The following is a 16,841-nucleotide window of genomic DNA, read 5'->3' as shown; positions in this document are numbered from 1 at the left end:
GTGCCCGCCGTGGCCGTGGCCCGGCCGGGTCCCGGGGTCCGGGCTTGCGGAGCAGCCCCGCTCCCGGCGGGGCCCATCCCGGCTCCCGGCGGGGCCCATCCCGGCCCATCCCGGCTCCCGGCGGGGCCCATCCCGGCCCATCCCGGCGCGGCCGAGCGGGCGGCGGGGGCGGAGCCGGGCCGGGGCAGGGCGGCGGTCACGTGGCGGGGTCACGTGGCGGGGGAGCCGGGCCCAGCCGCCGCCGCCGCCGCTCCGGGAGCGGTGAGAGACGGAGCCGGGAGGGCGGGCAGGGAAGGAGGGAGGGGAACAGGGAGCGGGAGGGAGGGAGCCCGCGGGCGCGAGGGGCCGCCGCCCGCTCCGCCGCCGCTGCCGCGCCGAGGTGAGTGCGGGAGGTGGGGCGGGATGGGCCGGCGCTATGTGGGGCCGCGGGCGGCTCCGGGGCTGTTTTCCTTTTGTTCCGGTGGGCGCCGGCCGCCGGCAGGGCGGTCCCGCTCCCTGCGGGTGGGGGGTCCCGCTGCGCCGCCGGGACGTGCGCGTCCGCCGTGTGCCGCGTCCTTCCCGCCGCGGCTCCCCCGCGCCCGGCGGGCACCGGCCGGGATGAGCCCCGGGAAGGCGGGCGGGAGGCGCCCGGAGCCCCCGTCCTACCCGTGCACCTGCGGCTCCGGGCCGTGGGGCAGGGGTGGTGCCGCCCTTCCTCCCCCGGAGCTCCGGGAGCGGCCGGGGGGTCCGGGAGCCCCGGGCGGCGGCGGCGGGGAGGGAAGCGCCGGCTCCGGCATCACCTGTGACTCTCCGTGCGCCGCCCGTAGCGCTGCCATTTGTAAATATTTTTGTCTTTTTCTTCCGTTTTTTCCCTTTCCCGCTCCGTGCCCGTCGTGCCCCCGCCTCAGCGGGGCTGGGGGTGGCGGGGGGCGCGCGGCTCGGAGCCGTGCCCGCGGTGTGCCCGGAGCCGCCTCGGCAGCGCAACTCCTTCGCGTTCTTTGTGTTGTGCCTTCTCGCCGTGCCTTTCCCTAAGCGTCTGTGCGCGAACGTGCTCCAGCACCTCGGCTCCCGAAAGGCTTCCCAAAAAGTGCAGGATCCTTTACCAGTTCGGTGCTTTAAATTGGACTGAGGCAGTAGAACAGGCGATTAAAAACAGCTGTATGGGGTGAGATCAAAGGTCTGTCTTGTTTGGATTGCCGCTTCTGCAAGTGGCACATAGCAGATGCTTAGGAAACACCATAACAACAGGGTGAGCGTGCTGTGATTCTTTGGGAAACCAGCCAGGCCTCCAGCAATTTGAGGTTAAGGGATTGCCTGAGTCAAATGTGATGTTTTTGTATTTAAGAGTCCTTTTTTGCCCGTGGCTTAGATATACATGTTTTTCAAACAAGAACTAAAGAAAGGCCTCTTAATAGAAAATGTTTATCTTTTAAAAAATACAATTGCACTCATATTATTGTCATAGGTAGTTTCATTTTGCCAGGATTAAATTTGCCTGTCCAAGGATTACTGATTCATGAGCAACATCCTGTGTTTTGAATGGGTAAGGGGTATTTGCAATGGATATTTTCTATCTATGAAAACTGTAAATTAAAAAAAATGCTTCTTAATGTTTGTTTTTACAAATAATTTGCAAAATTTTGATCTTAAATTATCTGTTTAATAAAATGAAGTATAGTAAGACGTATGTCAAAATAGCAAGTGTTTTGTCATAATACAAAATTGACAGCTTTGGAGATGATCATATGAACCACTAACATTTAACTGTTTATACTTAAGCTTAAAGACTAAAATTGTTGTCTCATTGCATCAAGAATTCTGGTAAAATTATTTTGAGGATACCATCACAGATTTTCCCACAATAGCAAAATCATGGTGATCCCCAGGGATGCTAGCTATCAGCTTGATCCTGTAATCCTAATTCAAGAAATAGCTTCATGCCAGCAGTTCCTAACCTGATTGCTCTTATAAGGAACATTTGTGCGAGTGGGCCTCATTTTTCACAGGCAGTGGGAATGTCAGGCAAAGTAGAGCTATTTCAAAAAACTGCATATTCCCCCACGCCCCCAATGGAATTTTGTAAGAAGGTCATTAGCAGTTTCTTGGGGGCTGAAAGGAGATAGTGGGTTGATAGTATATATAGATAGCTATTTATAAGATTAAAAATAGCTTAGAAAACTGACAACTGTAACTGTTATGAATGATTTTCATAGAAAGACAATTTATTTTTTTTTTGTATATTGCGTCACTGCTTCTGACAACAGATTTGATTTCTCACCTAGTCAACAGATGTTTATTGTAAAACCCTTTACACATTCATTATTCTATGAAAACCCTACTCATGTTGAACTATACTGAGCCTGTGGTGGACAGCTTGAAATATTCATTATATTTCCTTCAGTAAGGCAATGAATAGATTTAAATGGTTCTATTGTGAACTTGCACCAAGAAAGCTGATGTAGTGCAGCTGATTCATTTTTATCACAAAAAATTGATTGATTCAGCTGAACTTTCAAATAAAATCAGTTTTGTTTATAGCTAGCCTTTAGAAAAAGTTGTACTTGTTTTATGAAATTATTAAGCATACTTACAATACGCAGCTTTTAGCATTGCTTTTCATTAGTAGGTCTCAAAGCATCTTGCAAAAGAATTCAGTGTAATTATTCTCTTCTTAGGGTAATTATTATGTTATCTAATGCTCATAAAGAGATCATAGTCTGCTGTGATTGCTATAAGAAGCTCTATATGAAGGTCTAATAATAAAATCAGACTTTTTGATTTAGTTCTTTTTTGATACAATAAACCCCCAACAAACTCACCTTTCTGTTTCTGTTGTTCATTTAATGAGGACTGAGGTACCTAATTTCATACCATACCTTCCATGCCAGTGTTGGGAGCTAAGCCTATGCTTTATGGAGGACAGACTTCTCTTCTTGGTGTCAGAAGAAACCTTGCTGAAGGCTTGACTAAATTCATTGATGAGTTAGGAAGTGTTCCAGGACAGTTCCTGTTGAGGTGATCCAGGTACTAATGGTGCATGTCTCTAGTTCAGTTCCCAGGCAGCTTGGCTGCTCAGAGAGTTTGTCCATGTGTCTCTTGATATCGACCAGGATAAAAAAAGGTGTGTGTGTGAATGAGTGAGGTACATGGCCAGCATCCTCTCATGTGTTTTACTTCATCTCTACTGTGATAGAGCTGGTAGAAATGGTACAGAACCTTTCATTTTTTAGGGTCGCTATCAGTGTCTCACTTTCGTATTGCATCTGGTGGCAGAACAACTTCTGATGTGAGGGATGTGAAGTACACATCTTTAAGTTGTTTTCCAATGGTCTCTATCAGTTGGGATGTGCAGTTGATTATTACTAATTACATTATTAGTGCATTTTCATAGTTGCTTAGGACTTGAGGTCTTATGATGGGTTGATAGTTGGAAAATAAAACAAAAAGCTGTTGGTTTTTCTAAAATTCAAGATAATATATTAGGCCATTGTCATTTAGGGATAAAATACTGATTAGGAAATGTATGGTAAATTTGATTATAGAAAGATTATAAGTTGAAAACTGTATAGTGTTTATACATATATGCCAAATAATATGGAAACTATTTCTAGACAGTGCAATGCTATCAAGAAACAGAAGCCATAACTATAGATCTAAGAAGATGTAGAAGAAGTTATAGAAGATCTGTAACTTAGATCTAAGTTGTAAACCTTTTAAGGCTTAGCTACTGTAATAAAATGCTTGTCAGAAGTTGGGCAGGTTTAGTCAGTGATTATGATTGGCTCTCTGTAGAAACAATGCATTGTTGGCAGACTTGCATCTAGATTCACTTAAGATTTGTGTGGCTTTGGATTATTTGGAAAAAGGTCCAAGAGGAAATGTTTTGAGAAGTCCAGTTTCAAGAAACTGCCTGTTGCTGTGCTCATTGTTTTTGTTTGACTCTTGTTTTGATCCATGCTGTTATTATTTGATCCATTGTTTCTCTATTGTGTCATTTTTGATTAATGCCTTTGTTTACATAATTTTGCAGTATTTAAAACTTTAGTATCTTTTAAGTGGTTCACAACAATAGTTTTCACTTTGTGCTCGCACCCGTGCAAGGCCTCAGTATTACACAGTGCTTTGTGCCATATCCTTGAAAGCTGTAGTAGATCAGATCTGGTCTGGAGAACCTCCCAGTGGAAAGCTGGGCTGTGTGCTGTGGAGGTCCTTTGTTGCCTTCTGCATAGTTTGGGAGCTAACAGACCCAGCTGGTAGTCATACACTTTCCTGTGCCCTGGGTTGGAGTAGTCTCCAACATCCTTGTCTAGTGCAAAATACTCTTTGCAAAACATTCACTTGAAGGCTGACTCTCCCATTAGAATAGAAAGATCTAGCATTTCTCAATTCTCACATCAGTCCATCCTATCAGTTCCTCCTCTGCTTTGTATGTGCCATGGAATAGATTCTTCTCCTTTGAAAACACTCTTTTCAGGACATGTTTGTTGTGAAGCAAGTATCTAGCAGCTGAACTGTTTTCTAAATAAAACCCTTGTTTATCTCTTGTTTCACTAGTTTGAACAGTACATTTCAAAGGTGGCCAAATCCATGCATATAGCCATTTAAAGAGAATGGGTACAAGTACTTTACTAGGGGTCTCTGGCACCACTTAAGCAGACAAAAGACACGAAAAGGAGCCATAAATGTTGGACACAATATGCAAGAAAAGAATCTGTCTGCATGTATAGCAAGAATATGATAGAAGAGCAGTGTTTTTGAAGATAAGTAGCAAGTAAAGTTATTGGGAAAAGCAAAGGTTGACTGCCTGCTGTGATTGTGATGGATCACAGTCCACAGGAGACTCCTTAGTTGGGGAAAGACCATAACTAACAAAATTCTTAAATGAGGGAGAAAGCACTCTCACTTTTATTCTCTTTTGGATGCGGTATCTAATACAAAGGGAACCTTGGTCTTTTGAGCATGCAAGCATTAGTAGCAATGTTATTGCTGTCTCTGCTTTATAAAGAACAGACCTCTCTATTCTGTTGGAATGGTGGGATGACTTTTATGAAATCCTTTCAGTTGTAAATAACTAAAAATGAACCACAACTCTGGAGATCTACCTATCTAAAATCTGATTAAAATACACAGAAGGTAGATTGACTTACACAAATCCTGTCTTGCAGATCATAGAGGGTATGGGTAATAGTTGCTGTTGTATAAAAATAGAAAAAATGTTACTCATAAAGCTATTTTAAGTGTTAAGCAAAACTTTTAAGGGGGAGTGAATTCAGCTAAGGGAGAGGGAGGAAGAGTTACATACTTGTGGTGTCTTCCCCAGCTCTCACGAGTCATGTAAGTATATTAAGAACTGTTACTATATAAATATCCTGGCTGCCATACAAGTGCCCTACATAGTGTTTGGAAATGAGGGACTTGAACAGTGTAGGTGTTGAACCAGCTTTAGATATTGTACCTTCTTTTTTCCCAGGCACAAAAATAAGGACCTATGAATGGCATATCAGCTGAGACCAGAGGTGTTTCTGCATTGGTATCTTGTTTTTAACAGTGAATGATAGCAGATGCCCAGGGCAGAGTGTGATAGGGTGTGCAAATAGCTGAGTGTCTGAAGGGAAGTGTCACTGCATTCTAGCAGGGTGCAGTTTAGGGCTCTGTGGGCAGGTATTTAATCATTTGTGTTTTAATAGTTGTGGTGAATTTATGCCATCTCTTTTTTTGAACCCTTGATTGCTTTAGCATCTGCAGCATCCTGCGGCAAAAGAATGACAAAAGTTTAACATGTACATTTTTAATTTGTCTCTTGCCAGCTTGAGAGTTAAAATCTTCCATGCATCTAATTTGTTTGATGTAAACCCCTGTTTTTTTTCAATTTGTAAAATTGGATAAGAAATTTTTGTGAATAAAGTTGAGTGCTTGATGTGGAACACATGGAATATCAGGCCTTGTATGCAAACTCCTGTTTGCTGTGAAATATATAGAAAGGACTCTTCATAAAAGTTCTTTTCACTTTGAGTAAAGTCCATTCATCTTAACATGGAACCTGAGAAATTCTTATAGGAGTTTTGCTCTTAACAATGTTTCTGTTTTTGTAAAGACTGTGTGGTTCCAATCTACTGTATATGAATTCTGCCTGTAGAAACACTGTAAGCATAAAAAGCTGGCCTTTCTATAGTTGCATAGTAGAAGACTGGTATCGTGTGCATATTTGTCCCATTAGTCATGCAAAAAAGAAAAGACATTCCTGAATAATTTGGAAACAGAACAATGTGTAAATGAAATAGCTCTTTCCTATGGTCAGTAAAGGAACTTTCACTTAATCTGTAAAGAAATAACAATGGAAGGATTTGATTTGCATTTGCCAGCTTGGATTGGGCTGGAGTCCGTTGAGGACTTTTCTAGTTTGATGTGGACTTATCCCTGCTTTGGATTTCTGTTTCCTTCTCTTATCTGGTAGGGTTTGTTAGAAGATCTTTAATGATGTTTGATGCTTAAGGCAGAGGATCCTTTATGGAACGTACATACATGTATTTCTGCTTTTTTAATTTCTCATCAGAAAATGGGGCTACACCGTCCATTGTCCTGTAAGTGTTTATGAATTCAGTTTGCTATAGCAATTAAAGTGTTTGAATTCTAGGGGAGAATTAAATAAATGCATTTGTGTTTTATATTGACACGGGAATCTACGCAGTGAAAATCTGCTAACTTGCATGAATGATCAAGAGATAAAATTAAACCAGCTCATGTTACAGGTATGCAGTTTGGAACCATTTGTTGTTTTTCCAAAGTGGAGATGAAGATACAAAATAGATTAAAAATAGATTAGACCAGTGGGGGAAGGGACATGGTTCTTCTGAAGATACCTACACAAAGTCTTACGGTGAATTGTAGCAGAGCATTATGAGCAAGAATTAGTCTCTTTCTCTCAACAGCCAAAGCTTTGATGCAGCAATAGGGTTCCATTAAAAGCAAATACAAATCATAGGATTAAGTCTTCTTTCTCTGTGTTGCAGACCTTTTAGAGGTGCATTCTTTCCAGATTTTGCCAGCCCGCTGAGGAGACGTCCTGCCTTCCTTTATACCAGCAGAATAACCCTGTGGAACATGTATTAAATCCAATACAAGTTATTTCTCAGTGTTGCAAAGAATTTGAATTTGAAAGTCTGTTCACTGGACCTGTAATAAGATTGAGGAAAGTATACTGTATAAAAAAAGTATATTTTGAGCTCAGTACTTGTGCTAGGAGTGTGCCTGTACAGTATTAGTCCCTCCATCCAGAGGCCTCAGGGGCTCCTGCTGGGTGAGTGCAGTGGCAGCATCTCCTGGAAAACACCTCAGCCTTCATGCTGCAGTCTGATTAGAAAGGTGCTGGTATGCTCTTCTGCAGAGGACATGAACATAGAAAGAAGACATAAGTAAACTAGCAAAGATGAAGTGTACAGTCACATGTCATCCACATATTATCATGAGAACTGTGTATTATATACTTTGCAGCAGCAAATTGCTGACTGTGTCCTTTAGGAAAACATATTCTGTCAAAAAATACCCATATCCAATGGATGAATAACCAACATTATAATAATAACATTATAATAACCAACAGAGAGATGGTGGAGATGCAGAGAGGGGTGAAGTGAAGCAGTATGAGAATTTAATAACCATATTGGCTCTCATGGCTAGGATGCACGATGACTTTTTAAAGAAAGGATTTTAGAGTCTGGCTGCTGTGGCTTTTGCATGGTATCTTTTAAATCCTTTTAAGGAGTTACAAAGGACTTTGTTTCCTTAGTTGTTATGAATTAGAAGGCAATAACAGACATCTCTCCCCCTCCCCAAACTAGTACTTAATTTTATTAATAAAGGAATTGGAAATTGCTCTTTCTTCCAAGGATTTAAGTGAGAGACCACTGAAGAGAGAGTGATGTTGTAGCTTGGGAGTTGAGGAAGATGATGTATAGAAAATTCTTAAAATACAATTTCATTTTCAGTGATATATTGGTCTGTTTTGCAGTTGTTAATGCAGAAAGCAGGTGACCTGAATAAATAGTGGTTGTTCTGGGCTAGAAGTGACCATTAATGCTGCAAGATCTCATAAAAGATAGTCTCCTATTTCCATGAGATGCAACAGTGAAGTCTTTTACCTCTGTCGTAGGAAGTTTATGTTCCAAAGGTTGGATAGTTGTCTTCCCCTTCTCCTTTTGGAGTTTGCTTTAAATATTTCTGGTGGCTTGGAGAGAAAATATTTGTGATTTGATTGTCTGGTGCTGTGATGCCAGAACAAGCTCTTGCAGTTTTAAAATAGTATTACTTGTTCAAGCTCCAGAAATACTAGGAAAACTTTGTTGCCTCCTTTGGATTTGAAATTATGTCCATCCTTATCATCCAAGGATGCACAGGGAAAGCAAGAAACAGTCAGCATTTTTTTAATGAAAATTCTCCTAAAAAAATCAAATTGCATCAAAATGCATCCTCTGGATCAGATTTCAGAATTGTTTTTGTACGGGAAGCCATGCTTATCTTCATGTAACCTCAGGTATTCCAATAATTCCTAAGGGTGTGTTTGAGGTTCTGCCTCAGCTTGTTTGTTGTTTACTTGTGGGTCTTGTGGTTGGGAAGGTGAAGTACGTTGTAGGAGGTTGCTGCCATGTGAGTGCAACAACTTAAAAAACAATTGGAACCTCATGCAAATGGGTGTTCTGATGAAATGATAATTTAGGAAAAAACCAAAGCCATCCTATGTTAGTCTAAAATAACACCTAAATTTTGATTTTTTTTTTTCACTAGTTGATGATTACAGCAGCAGACTAGGAGGCAGAACTCCTGTACTTCTCTCTCAGTTCTGCCATAAAGCTTATGTACTGCCTTGAGATGTTTATATTGTCTTTTACTTAGCAGTATAATGGGAATAATGCTATTTACTACTTTTCTTGGAATCACTGACACTAGTAGAGCACTCCAAGGACACTGGATAAAGGGTTTAAAATATCAGAGTCATGTTAAAAGAAATCATGGTGTAGTTGGAATAGAGCCAAATGTTCATTCAACTGAAGATGACTAGTCTAGGTACTCCTTAAGCTAAAAAGGTTGTAGAAAAAGAGGGGCCTGAAGTGGGACAGGTGAAACTATCAGTACAGTTATGCAATTCCTTATTTCCTGGTGTTCTTGTTGATTCTTGGTACTGTGAGCTCTTGGCTTATCCCTTAATGTCTGTAAACCATCAGAACAACACTGCTAAAGTTACAATACTTCCAAATGTTATTAATACTGGCAAAAGTGCATGGCTGGATGAGGTACCCAGACAGAGTATGTATTTGAACATATCCACTGAAGTGCACTTGTACTGAAAAATTCCTCCACGTGTTTGTAGCAGACAGTGAATCCCGGGATCCACAGCATTGCTGAGAGTACTGTGTGTTGGGAGCTTTGGGAGTTAGCAGTGACAAGTCTTTATCACTCATTCATTGGTAAGGGTGTATTTGTGAGAAAAGGTTAGTGCATTTTATTCACCCCTATGTAATTGAAACCATATCTGTGGAGTGTTCAGCTTTATTCCTAGAGACGCTTTTTGGCTGCAGATATTTATGTAAGGTTGTGGGAGTTTTCATTTTCACAGTCCTTTAGCAATGTTTGTATTTACTCAAGCAGTACAAATAAAGCAGGGATGCTCTTTTGTTGGATAGTCTTAGCCTACCTGTTTGGGATTGTTTCTGGAGAACAGACTGCTAATTCCAGTTACAATTTTCTTTAATACTTAACTCAGCTATTATGCCTCAGATTTGTTTTTGGACAGTGCAGTGTACAATATGCAAAACACAATTTATCAATGTCAATGTTAAGATGAAAGTGAAACATTAGGGTTATGTAGTCTGAAATTCCACACAGCACTGTCCTTGGATTATATGTGAAGATGGGTGCTTATATTAAAGTGGTGTTTTCAGAGGAAGTAAGATGTAAATTCATGATGCAGGTATGAGGCTTGCTCTCACACAGTCCACTGTTAATAGGCCTGCTGTTTTTGTGTGCCTGGATATAGGCAGAGACCTTGTGAAGAAGAGAATTGTACTCCAGGCAAAGAGGCAAATATAAAATTCCTCAGGTCACAGAGAGGAGTAGGAAAAGTCAAGGAGCTCTTCTTTTTGTGGTTTATGGGTGTGTAGGTGCAAATGTTTGTTCAGAAATTCACCTGAACAAATGAAACATGCCATGAAAAATGCAATGAACAAAATCACATTCTCCTCTGATGATTTTCTTCACTATGTTTCTCAAGTTGTGATGCAAAGCTTCCTGTGTGTCTCACCTTGAGCTACTTGTTACCTCTCTTTGTTCACATCTCTTGTTCACCTATCCTTTTTTCTTTCTATTTTTTGAGGGACTTTTTCTTTGCCTTTGCAGATTTACTTGTATTCTTTGAGTAACTGAGTAAATTCAGGGATCTCTCAGGGTTTTAAATTCATCAGAAGATGATAGCACTGTCATTTGTCTTCCTTTTTCCCCTCTGCATTTTTGAGTTGTTCTTTCAGGACAGGCTCCTGTGGCTAGGTGGATGAAAATGTGCACAGATCCTCAAAGTGAGACTGTTAAGGTTTTTGCTCTCTAGACTGTGATGTTTGTTAGGTGGCCTGTACCATAGTACTCAGGTCTTCTCTTTCAAGCTTTTCTTGCAGGATATTTCAAAGCTGTCTGTTTTAAAGTAGAATAGGTGATAACAGGGAGAGAGAAGTTGGGGGAAATGCTGGATTCCATACCAAATGAAACGCAAAGAAGTGCACAGCTTGTTTGGCAGCATTAGGTTCTCTAGTGCACTTTGCAGCACACTTGCTGTGAACTGAGAGCCAGAGACCTTTTGTTCACTGTTTTAGAAAATTTCAGGCCCAGAACTCTGGCCAAAACAGTATTTAGACAAAAAAATGGTGTATAGACGCTGCTCTGAAAGCCATAGTTTCCCTTCTAATGTTGAGGTTTTTGGACCATTCTTTCTACTATTTTAAGGATCAAAGGCTTAATGAATAAGATACTTCAAATTGTGAATTATTTGCTCTAGCACTCATTCACATGCAGTACCTTCTGCAGAATTTTTCTAGTATTTAGTAACAAAGTGGACAGGTTTTCCTCAAGTAGGTTTGTTTAGTCTGTGTTTAATTTTTTTTTTTTGTTTTGTTCCCCTCAAGATTCAAAATCTTTACTGATTATAAACAAGACATTCTCTCATGCTGGTGATAAGTCTAAATCTGCCTTGGGACAATTGCCTCTTTCTTAGCATGATGTCAGTGGAAAGCCTGAAAGTACTGCCCCACTGCAGTTTGCTTTCTCAGCTAGAAAAGCATTGTTGATTGTCAGTGCTTGTTAGGTCCTTTGTGTCATAGAAATTGGTTGTGTATAACAGGGTAGTGACATCCTTTGGTCAAATGCCCTGACTCTTTGTGGTGATACCCACAATCAGCAGGGTATCATGGTGTGTTCATGGCTTGAGAATATAAAGACATATTTTGCTGAACCTAGGCCTTGTTCAACTGGAAAGATTTCTTCCTGCTTTCTACTGCTGGTTTTGTTGTTGTTGTTATTGCATGTTTGTGTAATGCAGAAATGAAAATGAAACAAAGGTACACAGGTTTTGGGCTGAGACAGATGTATTGGTTGTCAGAGAGGTTTTTTTGTGTGTCCTAATCTGTTCCCCCAGCTGTGTTTTGTGGTTACAGTAGTAGCCAAAAATATGTCTGGAAAGAATCCAGCATGAGGATAACACTCTTCTCTTAGGAGCATGCAATCTGTATAATTTTTTAAGGCAAACACCTATTATATATTTCTATCAGTTGAGTCTTTCGGAGAATAATATGAAGGAAATCACTGCCCTCCTAAATTTTTCTTCAGCATTTTCCTCTGTTTTGCTTAATTGCTGACTGTACATTGTTTTTTAAATAAAACAGTCCTATCTCCCTATGTGAACTTAGTATCTGATTTATGGAGACAGGACTGTCTTGCATAGTGGATTTTATGGACATGTAATTTCTCATGTAAAACAATGTAGCGTTTCACTAGCATGCTGATGAAAATACATCAGCAACTTTGGTTCTATATAGTTTGGATTTGGTTTTTTGTTTTTGTTTGTTTGCTTGGGATTTTGTTTTTGGTTTTTGTTTGTTTGTTTTTGGGTGATGGTGGGTTTCTTTGGGAGTTTTTTGAGTGTAAAAGTGTCTTACAAACACTGTTACTGGTCTGAAGGGCACAGATTCTCGCACGTCCCTTCCCCTCAAACCCTGCATCCCTGCTTAGCTAATTAAACATCCCTTGTACTAGATGCCTGATGATGCTCTAACATGTATGTACAGATTCTTGGCCTGTTTACTCAGTCAAGGTAATTGATACCATGCCTGAAGTTTGATTTGAGCCTTTTGGCCAAGAACTTTAGCATCATGGCTTCAAAATGAAACTGCATGACTTCCACATGTTACTCTAGTGCTCTTTTTACCTTGTGCACCACCTGCCTCTTTCCAGTATGAAAATTCCTTAATTCATCCCATTTTCCCAGAAGGAAACTTGCTCCTTTTGTCTTTGCTTTCCTCTTAGAGGGATTCCCTCCAGCTCTGCCATCATCTGCATGACTGGGATAGTGCTTGTCCTGACCTGATGTCACAGCTGGAGGGGAGCACATCAGCCACTGTCAGGTTAGAGCCAGCTTCTAGAGATGGGCTCACTGCTGCCATATGACACTGCAGGGTTTGGCAGATAACCATTGCAATTTTTCTTGTCATATGCATATGTAGGTGGCCTTGAATGAGGGGAAGTAGAAATACAAATTTCTGCATAGCATGTCTTTTATAGACAGGATATATGCATTGCTCATGCCATATTCATCCATCTGAAATCTTGTGCATGTTGAGATTGGAATTATGAAGGCTTTTTTTTTTCCTGAAGCTTTAAATAAATAAAACTAATACATCCAAAGAGATATTTTGTCTGTAAAGCAGACAAAATTTGTTGAAGTCTGGCTTTGTCCTTTCAATATGTCTTCTCCTGCTGTACCTGGTAGAGACTCTCACAGGTTTGCTGCTGAATGGTTAGAAGAGGATGTGTGCCTGTACCTTGTGCAATTCACTTTAGAATTTGGCTTTTTTGATTTATCCTCAGTATTTTCAACTGAGATTTGGGACCTTTTAGTGTTGTGATGAAAGTGCCATGGGTCTGTAATGGAAGAGGAGCCTATGGCAATAGCATTGCCAAGTCTTTTTTTACTATGCTGCATTAGAGAACATTTACAGGGTGGCTAAAAATGGATATAAAAAGATACTATTTTTAAGTAGGACTTTCTTTGTCTTAGTCTATTGTAGTAAATTTAGCCTTTCATAAAAGCTGTCAAATTGAATTAAAATAGCTTTAATAATAAATTATGTGAGTATGTATTGCTTAAATGTTTTTGCTGAGGTTTTAAAAGTGCCACAGATCACTAAAATGAGGGAAATTGCTGGGTAAATAACTGGCTTCAGTTTGCTGAAGGAGCAGATCAGCTTGCAACAGATTTTCTTCAGGCATAGAGGAAAAATTGTGTTTATTTCAGTATAGTTTATGTCAGGTTTTTTTTCCAAGGAGAAACTGAAAAGGATCGTTTTCTTCTTGGAAAATGGAAAAAAAAAAGAAATTTGATGTTGAGATTAGCTATTTCTACTGATGTAGTGATTCAGCATCTAAAAAATCACCTCAGGTCAGAAGCTAAAGGTAGCCCTTCCTTTTGTTTAAAAACAAATTAATTTTCAATTAAAAACATTATTAATATGAAACCAAAACATCTAGTATTGTAGTTTTATTAGTGGCATTCTCTAAATCTTCTAAACCTTGGATTTCTGTAAATGGAATTCTAGTTTCCTTTGAAAGTAGCTTGATACCATTGTGAGTTTGGAAGATAATCCTAAAATGCAATTCTTTAAAATACTACTTTTTTGGGGGGATTTTTTTTCTGTTACCCCAGCAGTGTTGGAGATTAGAGAGACATTAGATTCTGGGCTGTTGTCAGCCTTGTTCTAGCCCGGGGCTTACAGCACTTCGGGGTACCTTGTGCACTTGCAGTTTTATATGTGCATACATTGTGTGTCAGTGGGGCATATATGGCAGTTTGGAAAACCTTATTCCAGAAGGAAGGACCATTTAACCATTCATTTTTTGAATGCAGACTAGAAATGGACAAATATTTTGAAGCAAGATAGAAATAGACTGGAAAACATCAGATGAGCTACACTCAGGGGTCGTACCACAGGCTGGAAGCCAGTAGTGTTAAATTTTGCCTTCTCATTTATGAAGAATGCTGTTTTTCCCTTCAGTATTAAGAAAGTTGCTCCAGCTCTGTCCCATGGGTGAAGTTCCATGGTGCTGGAATCCATGGAACTTCTGTGAGCTGAGCTAACATCTTTCTGTTTCTGAAAGGTCTTCCTGCACCCCAGTCTTGTGCCTGCTCCTTAGCTGCAGTTCCAGCACTCACCTGGCCCATCAGTGATTTAATCCAAATCCCTAAAGCCACAGAATATTTCTCACTTTTTAAAATATTTATTTTGTGGTGTTGTAAGAAACTGAGTCTGCCCAAGGAGAGGTTGGACGGGCACCTGGCAGTGAAAACAGGGATGGGGGCCAAGTGGATCTAGGAAGGGAAACTGGAGTGGCTCACTCAGGTGTCAGAGATTAAGAAGTCTTTTTACAGTTTAGGCTTCTTTGAACAGTTTGCTGTCTTGCAGGCCTTGGGAAAGGAATTGTACCTATCTATGTGACAGAGTTGCTAAAAAGACTCTGTAGTGTGTGCATTCACGGCATCATGGGGTGTGAGAGATTTTATAGGAGCAATCCTGCCTTACTGTATATGGAATGTACTGCTACTTTGGCCATAAAACTTTATTTCTCAAGAGACAAGATGTCATAAAGCTGTTGGATTGCCAGTGGTAGTGGTGTCTCTGCCAGTCACGTACCAGCTCTTCTGCTGAGGATGGATGTAGTGCTCTTAGTAATTTTGTGGTAAGAGCAGGGCTCTCTGAGTCATTGGAGGTTGCTATGAGAAACCCAGTAGTGTTTCCATAGGGCATAGCAATGTAATTATAGAAGCTTCATTTGAAAATGGGTGAGGTGTCAGTTATTTGTAGCTCTGCTTCAGAGCAAGAGAAACAATAAATGTTGAAATTATTTTCTCTGCATCTGCATGTGGTCTTCCAGGAGATAGGCTTGGGTTTGCTTTTTGTCTGCTGGAGCTCTTGCTGATCTGGGTACTGTTTTGAGAAGCAGCAATAAAGGACATTCCCTATCAACCCAGAACAATTGCTTTGTAGTTTGGCTTTTGGCTCTTGCAAGGAAAGCAACAGATCCAAGAATCACAGAGCACATTGCATGAGGGAATGTTATTAAACAGTAAATGCCTTGCTATGCTCTGCTGAAAAATTTTGAAAAAATGTTGAAGCATTGAGGGAGAATAATCCTGCAACATCTGTAAGGCTCTACATAAGAAGCACTGTTTTATTGCAGAACATCCCAGCAGATGTGCTCCCCATCCCAGTGGGAGGCTGACTGGCTGGCAGGAGAGAGTCTGTAATCAGATCCCTGCGGTTCTGCATTGCTCTAGTGTGTCTGTTTAGAATCTAGCAGTGTCTTGCTTCATTTTATGGTTCATATTGCTTTCTGTGAGATAGATTTCCTCATCAGAAATGAAAATTGGTAAACATGCAAGTGCAAAATAAAGCTTGTGAGTTGGATTTATAAAAACCTATGTTATTGGTTTCAGTCAACTGAAAAATCAATTTAACTGGTTTTTTTTTGGATGTGAGCTCTAGCTTCTCAAGCTTTAATCAACATAACATAACTTTCCAGCCTTTTTTGCTGCCATTGATTACAAGACTTCATAAAGTATTTAACTACAATTAGCATCTGAAGCAAAATCGTAGGGATTGGAAATGATATTATTTTATTGACATTCTGCTCTTCAACGGAGGGAAACATCCATGAAACTTGTTAATACTACCTCCTACCTACTTATCCATTAGAAATAAAAAATTATATGCATAATAATTAAACAGACTAGATAGGCTTTGCAGATAATTTATAGCTGCCTTAGAACACTGAGGGTAGAATATCTCAGTCTGCATGGATAGGAGCAAGAAAGAAGTATTAAGAGATTTCTTAAATCTAGTGTTATGCTTTGATCACTCCTGAGAACAGGGGGAAAACATTTTGGGTTTATTTGCAGGCCCCTTAAATGTCACATTTGTGTAGGATTTTTTTGTGGCTAAGTTGCTTAAGGATTTTGTTTACAATAGGGATTTGACAGGAAAAAATGGAATATTTGTTTTATGGGTTGTCCATTAGTAAAATGTTGTTTATTCCAATTCTTAGTGATAGATTCTGGTAAGATTACTGTGGTATTGACACTGTGGGAATAAAAACAAAACTAATGTATTTGCACCTGTGAGATAATGCACGTATCTCTCAGGTGCATTAATTTGTAAAATTATTTGCTCCTATATGATGATTGCCTTTAGGGGTTTGCTTTTTGCAAGCTTACTGTGGAACATTTTCCACTCACTTCTATGTTAGGGTTATTTAACATTCTTGGAATGGTGTATGCCATCTCCTTGCACTGTCTTATGGCCTTGTGGTTTTGTTAATTACACTGAATTCCTCATCCTAGGAATGTAATGAGGAAATTATTATTTTTTTTCCTTATAGATAATCCTTTCCACATTCTGTTTTGACCAGTGGCACAAGCATTACACAGCCCCTTTACACGATAAATACATTGCAATGTAGATGTAAGGAGAAATAACAGCAGCAGTGAAACAGCTCTGCTGTGACAGTGTACAGGTATAAACAAGGCAGTATATTCACATGTAATGGAAATCTTG

General features: G+C 40.3%; 1 protein-coding gene across 3 annotated transcripts in view; it reads left to right on the top strand.

Annotated features, from left to right (window-relative positions):
• The first annotated feature begins 224 nt into the window (after positions 1 to 224).
• Positions 225 to 16,841, top strand: part of TULP4 (TUB like protein 4) — a 150,453-nt gene continuing 133,836 nt past the window's right edge. For 2 of the 3 annotated variants that reach the window (XR_009114240.1, XM_058019965.1), the window contains exon 1: positions 320 to 379. The gene's annotated coding sequence lies outside the window, so the exon portion shown is untranslated. Of the gene's footprint in view, positions 262 to 319; positions 380 to 16,841 lie in introns of those variants that run through there. The other variant, XM_058019966.1, reaches the window with a different exon arrangement.

The sequence above is a fragment of the Melospiza georgiana genome, chromosome 3, assembly GCF_028018845.1.
Source record: "Melospiza georgiana isolate bMelGeo1 chromosome 3, bMelGeo1.pri, whole genome shotgun sequence".
Taxonomy (NCBI): Eukaryota; Metazoa; Chordata; class Aves; order Passeriformes; family Passerellidae; genus Melospiza; species Melospiza georgiana.
This window is presented reverse-complemented; position numbering and strand designations above follow the sequence as displayed.